The 6762-nt window shown below is 49.5% G+C and overlaps 1 long non-coding RNA gene across 1 annotated transcript; it reads right to left on the minus strand.

Annotated features, from left to right (window-relative positions):
* Positions 1-2807: 2807 nt before the first annotated feature.
* LOC117011536 lies at positions 2808-6762 on the minus strand. Its single transcript, XR_004421006.1, has 4 exons — positions 6698-6762; positions 5407-5571; positions 4118-4282; positions 2808-2994 (listed from the first exon to the last, which is right to left on the minus strand). It is a non-coding gene; the product is annotated as an uncharacterized LOC117011536 (long non-coding RNA).

The raw sequence follows: 6762 nt of genomic DNA on the forward strand, positions 1-6762 counted from the left end.
TAATTGGAACAATTTGTATCAGACAGGAGGGAAAGGAATACACTGAAGTAGTGAGGTACACCCCGTGCATCTCCACCCTTGCCGTGAACTCAAATAACAAAAGAATCTGGCAACCAGAATCCCCTGCTGGGTATTGGAGCCTAGAAAAGGACAATTGTGAATGGAGTGACAAAATTGGACTTTGCTGGAACAAAGGCTCTGGAGTTAACCCTTACCAGTCACTGAGAGAATTAAGTACAGTAATTTCACAACTATAAGGTGCACCATTTTGACTAAAATTTTGGCCCAAACCCAGAAGTGCGCCTTAGAGTCCGGTGCACCTTATATAATATACAAAGTTGTGAATTTTGCCAAACTGGAAGTGTGAGTTGCAATGGGGGGGCGGTGCCACGGGAGCGCTGAGTCGCTAGGGGGGGGCGGGAGCGGGCGACCACAGCTGGCAGGAGCTGCGCAGGGAAGGAGGGAGCTGGCACCAGTGCCAGCCTGGGCGCAGGGGGAAGAAGAAGCCGGCACCAGCCCCAGCTGGGCGTGGGTGGAAGAAGAAGCCGGCGCTGGTCCCAGCCCAGCACGAGTTGCGCAGGAAGGGAGGGAGCCACCACCGGCCCCAACCTGGCACGAGCCGCACAGAGAGGGAAGGAGCCGCTGGTCCCGAACCACTGCATGCTGTGGCCGCCCTGAGCTGCGCCTCACCAGCCGGCGCTGGAAGCGGGCAGGAGTGCCGAGGCCCATGGCATGGGGAGGGTGCCTGGGGCTGCATTTAGAGGTTACGCCAACCTGTGAAAAATGTTTGCAAATTGAGCACCTGCCAGTAATTCGTTACTTTGTTGCATGCAGCGCAGCTCCTCGCTGCAAAAAAAAAAGTGTGCCTTATAGTCCAGCGTGCCTTATATAATGTACAAAGTTGTGAAATTTGCTGACTCCCGGAGGTGCGCCTTATAATCCAGTGCACCTTATGGTCGTGAAATTACTGTACTTACTGGGCTGAGCCAGGAAGTACAGAAATTACGTGGAAAGCCCCTGAGGGAATATATTGGGTGTGTGGGAAAAGAGCATACAGTGAATTACCACAAAAATGGAAAGGGTCATGCACTCTGGGGATAATTCAGCCTGTTTTCTTTACCTTGCCAAGATTTGACAATGGTTTGTTGGGGGCAGCTCTCTACGAGACACCGAATAGAGAAAAATGAGAATTAAGAAAGAAACTCCCTGATGTGGGTGGCAGCCAAACTTGGGGCGGGGAAAGAATGGCCTGCTGAAAGGATAATACAATACTATGGCCCTGCGACATGGGCACAGGATGGAAGTTGAGCATACCGAACTCCAGTATACCTGTTGAACAGACTGATAAGGCTGCAGGCAGTAGTAGAAATTGTGTCTAATTACACTTCAGATGCCCTTGAGTTATTGGCCAAACAGCACTCCCAGATGCGAGCCTTTGCGTATCAAAATAGAATAGCATTAGATATTTGTTAGCTGAAGAAGGGGAGTCTGTGGAAAATTTAATTAATCAGAATGCTGTGTTGAAATGGATGGTTATGGGGAAGCTATAAGGGATCTTGCTGCAGAAATAAAAATGGTGGCACACATCCTGGTCCAAAAATGGAATTCCATTCTCCAGGCATCTAGGTGGGAACAGTTATTCTCGGGAGCATGATGGAAAAAGATTGTGTTCTTCATCCTGTGCTCAGTAGTTGGAGTCATCTTCCTACCATGCTTAATACCTTGTTTCATTAGATTGATACACTCAGTGGTACAGGGCATGCAAAAAGCCTCTATGCCCATGGACCCAGAACTTGCGTCTGGGAGGGTGAGTGGTAAGGCATCCAAAATAATGAAATTAGGAAAAGGGGAAGTAAACACGAGTGCAGTAGAGGCACTGGCAAAATCTGAAGAACAAATAAAGAAAGGTAAGTTCCCTTATAGAGATTATCAAGAAAAGTCAATAGAAGAGTGGGATAGCAGTGAAGAGTCTGAGGAAGATTGAGAAAAACGGAGAAAAGAATATGAATTAAAGTGTTTCTATAGACGGGGAGGGATTGTGATATATGTTACGTAATAATTCGTGTTAACTCAGGATTTATGTGATATAAAATGATCGTATAAATAAATAAAGAAATAAAGAAATAAAGAAATAAAGAAATAAAGAAATAAAGAAATAAAGAAACTTTTAAGGGAAACGCCAGCCACAGCCAGAAAAAGAGGATTGCTTCACAGAATTCCAGTGCTCACAACCGTGGAAAAAGCTCTGATTAACGTATTAACAAATATAGCTCGGCAGAACTGAATTGGCATAATGACCAGTCAGGAAATGCTCAGCGATAAGAACATGTTGTCACCCATCAGGAGAGCCGAAAAGCTCTCAGGAGAGCCACATTTCAATGCCAGTTCCCATAAATCTAATCATTGTCCCCTCGTCCCCAAAACCCCGGTTCCCTGATTCCCTAAGTCAAAATCAACCCTCCCAAGGAAAATTACATCTCAATACACAGCAGACCTGACCTTCATCAAAATTCATCGCAGCGCAGGAAGAGCTTTGTCCAGTGCAGCACCAAGAAAAGAAACTACATGAATATGTGAAACGAGCCCAGAGAAAAAGGACTGCTTGCTCCAGGCTAGGAAAAACCATATCAAACTAGGACCAACCAAAACTAGGATTGACCAAGACGACAATGTGAACACAGGGAGATCCAATGTGATAGAGGTCAGATAAACATGTGTGTGTGTTCAACCAGTGCCAAACCTGGGCTCGGTGTTGTCTTTTTGATTGTGGCTTCCCAGGACCGTATTTTTGGTCACAAAAATACAAATTGTTGCTTTAATATTTTTAATTCGGCTTGATTTGTATATTACATATAACAGTAGTTTTAGAATGTATAAGTATGGTTAAAAGTAAACAATAAATCAGCTTCTACATAGTCATACGGATTTGCTGTCCAGAAGTGCTCTGTCCAGAGACCTGAGCAAGGGCTCATGCACTTTCCTTCTCCTTCTCTCCTGTGAAGAAAAAAGGATGTCACTGAACCACTGATGTTTACTCCTTCGGCAGGAGACCAGTTCTCTAACATAGGCTGGCCCAAAGGCTCTTTAACCTCCCTGACACAGGGCCTCTCCTCAGGGTTCTCCTATGGGTGGTTTTCACCTTACTCTATACGCCTTAGAAATCTCCACCTCACAGGTATTCCACTTGACCATGACGGCACAATCTGGAAATGGTTTTCCCTTAACCCTAAGACTTATGGCAAGAAAGGGGATAAGAAACACAGAGAAAGTTTACATTCCTTTTCAGTCTTTCATTTCTGCTTTCTGCAGACAAATAATTAAAGCTCCAGCTTTGAAAAGTGGACCATAGGTTTAATTCTAGGCCCACAATGGCTTGAACCAGCAGGAATTCCAAGGCCTTCCCTGGCCTGCTCTGGGCTGCTCCTTACCATGGCTTTGAAGGCTGCAGCTGCAGCAAGAAAAGGCCCCAGGGTCAGGGAAGGCCGATCCTTCCTCAGCTTTCCCTGCCCTGGGGCAAGAGGCTGTTGCCAACACACTCTGTGTCCAGCCTGAGCCAGGCCCAAGGCCACAGGCTGGGGCCAGCCAGGCCACATTGCAGTCTGTGCCCCAGCTGACTCCTTCCCCTGCCCAGCACCAGCTCCTGCAGGCACAGCTGCTCTCCGCAGGCCCTGCGCTCACAGACACGGCCAGCCTCTGCTCAGGGAACCTCCTCTCCCTGCTCATCATCAGCAGGGAAACAAGGCTGATCTCACACGGGCCCCAGAATGGCACCAGCAGTGGGGCAGCACCAGAAGGGCAGTGGGGAAATGGAGAGAGATGGGAACAGGACTTCAAGGGGAATCTTCAGCAAGTCTCTGGCAATGAGAGAACTCCCAGCACACACCCTCTGCAAAGATGAGGGACACAAGAGGGACTTTGAGCACCTGCACCTGCAGAGAACACTTCAGCATGGAGGTGTTTCAGTGCCATGGACCCCAGAAGCTGTTCCCCCTGGAAGGAGTGTCCCTGCCCATGGCCGCTGAGGAGCTGAGCAGGATGAGCTCACAGTGTGTTTGGCCTGTAGAGCAGCTTCTGCCTTCACATGGATGAAAGTCTAATTGGCAATGGCCCTGCTCACCTTGGTTCTTCTTCAGCTCTGCTCTGAGATCCTTAAGCTCATGTTTTATGGTCTCCAGACTTTCCTGGAAATCTTTTTCCAGAGTTTCAAATCGATGGGAGGTCTCCTGGTCTTTCTTCTTCAACAAGGATGCCAGGACCAATACAATATCCTCCTCTTTATTGACTGTGAATAAAAAATAATGTCACAGGGCCACTGAAGTTTCGTCCTTCAGCAGGAGACCATCTCTCTGACACAAGTATGCCAAAGGTTCTGATTTAACCTCCCTGAGAGGGGGTCTGTCCTCAGGACTGTACTGTGGGTGGTTTTTTTTCTTCCTCCTCCCCCTTAGAAATCCTCAACTCATAGGACTTAGATTTGGTTGTGAAGGCACAATCTGAAAATGGTTTTCCCTTTACCTTCGGACTTTTAGAAGGGACGGGTCAAGAAATGTAAAGGAAATTTTAATCTCTTTACAGCCTTTCATTTGTGCTATGTGCAGCCCAATATACAAAGCGCCAGCTTTGAAAAGTGGGTTAAAATCTTAATTCTAAGCCGACAATGGTTTGAGCCAGCAGGAATTCCAGGGGTTTCCCTGGCCTGCTCTGGGTTGCTCCTTGACATGGTTTCGCAGGCTGCAGCTGCAGCAAGAACAGGCCCCAGGGTCAGGGAAGGTCGATCCTTCCTCAGCTTTCCCTGTCCTTGGGAAAGAGGCTGTTGCCAACACACTTTGTGTCCAGCCTGAGCCAGGCCCAAGGCCACAGGCTGGGGCCAGCAAGGCCACATTGCAGTCTGTGCCCCAGCTGACTCCTTCCCCTGCCCAGCACCAGCTCCTGCAGGCACAGCTGCTCTCCGCAGGCCCTGCGCTCACAGACACGGCCAGCCTCTGCTCAGGGAACCTCCTCTCCCTGCTCAGCATCAGCAGGGAAACAAGGCTGATCTCACACGGGTCCCAGCACGGCTCCAGCAGTGGTGGAGCACCAGAAGGGCAGTGGGGAAAGGGAGAGAGATGGGAACAGGACTGCAAGGGGAATGCTTAGCAAGTCTCTGGCAATGAGAGAACTCCCAGCACACATCCTCTGCAAAGATGAGGGACCCAAGAGGGACTATGAGCACCTGCACCTGCAGAGAACATTTCAGCATGGAGGTGTTTCAGTGCCATGAACCACAGAAGCTGTTCCCCATGGAAGGACTGTCCCTGCCCATGGCCTCTGAGGAGCTGAGCAGGATGAGCTCACAGGGTGCTTGGCCTGTAGAGCAGCTTCTGCCTTCACATGGATGAAAGTCTAATTGGCAATTGCTCTGCGCACCTTTGCTCTTCTCCAGCTCCACTCTGATATCCTTAAGCTCATTCTTAACGCTCTCCAGACTTTCCTGGAAATCTTTTTCCAGAGTTTCAAATCGATGGGAGGTCTCCTGGTCTTTCTTCTTCAACAAGGATTCCAGGGCCAACAAAATATCCTCCTCCCTCTTTCCTGTGAAGAAAGAAAGATATCACAGGGTCACTGAAATTTCGGCCTTGACCAAAAGATAGCTCTCTGACACAAGCATGCCCATAGGATCTGATTTATCCTCCCGGACACAGCGTCTGTCCTCAGGGCTCTCCTGTGGTTGGTTTTTTCCTTCCAGCTTTCCTTTTAGAAATCCTCACCTCATATGAATTCCATTTGGACATGAAGGAAAAATCTGGAAATGGTTTTCTGTTTACCCTCAGACTTTTGGAAAGGAGAAGACAAGAAATGGAATGGAAATTTTCACATCTTTGCTCAACCTTTCATTTCTGCTTTCTGCAGCCCAAGAAATAGAGCTCCAGTTTTGAAAAGTGGGCCAAAGTCTTAATTCAAAGTCCCCAGTCGTATGAGTCAGCAGGAATTCCAGGGGTTTCCCAGGCCTGCTCTGGGCTGCCCCTTGCCATGGCTTTGAAGGTTGCAGTTGCAGCAAGAACAGGCCCCAGGGTCAGGGAAGGCCGATCCTTCCTCAGCTTTCCCTGCCCTGGGGCAAGAGGCTGTTGCCAACACACTTTGTGTCCAGCCTGAGCCAGGCCCAGGGCCACAGGCTGGGGCCAGCCAGGCCACCTTGCAGTCTGTGCCCCAGCTGACTCCTTCCCCTGCCCAGCACCAGCTCCTGCAAGCACAGTTGCTCTCCGCAGGCCCTGCGCTCACAGACACGGCCAGCCTCTGCTCAGGGAACCTCCTCTCCCTGCTCAGCATCAGCAGGGAAACAAGGCTGATCTCACATGGGCCCCAGCATGGCACCAGAAGAGGGGCAGTACCAGAAGGGCAGTGGGGAAAAGGAGAGAGATGGGAACAGGACTTCAAGGGGAATCTTCAGCAAGTCTCTGGCAATGAGAGAACTCCCAGCACACACCCTCTGCAAAGATGAGGGACACAAGAATGACTTTGTGCACCTGCACCTGCAGAGAACACTTCAGCATGGAGGTGTTTCAGTGCCATGGACCCCAGAAGCTGTTCCCCATGGATGGACTGTCCCTGCCCATGGCCTCTGGGGAGCTGATCAGGATGAGCTCACAGGGTGCTTGGCCTGTGGAGCAGCTTCTGCCTTCACATGGATGAAAGTCTAATTGGCAATGGCCCTGCTTACCTTGGTTCTTCTGCAGCTCCGCTCTGACATCCTTAAGTTCATTCTTAATGATGTCCAGACCTTCT

This window comes from Catharus ustulatus, unplaced genomic scaffold (assembly GCF_009819885.2).
Source record: "Catharus ustulatus isolate bCatUst1 unplaced genomic scaffold, bCatUst1.pri.v2 scaffold_85_arrow_ctg1, whole genome shotgun sequence".
Taxonomy (NCBI): Eukaryota; Metazoa; Chordata; class Aves; order Passeriformes; family Turdidae; genus Catharus; species Catharus ustulatus.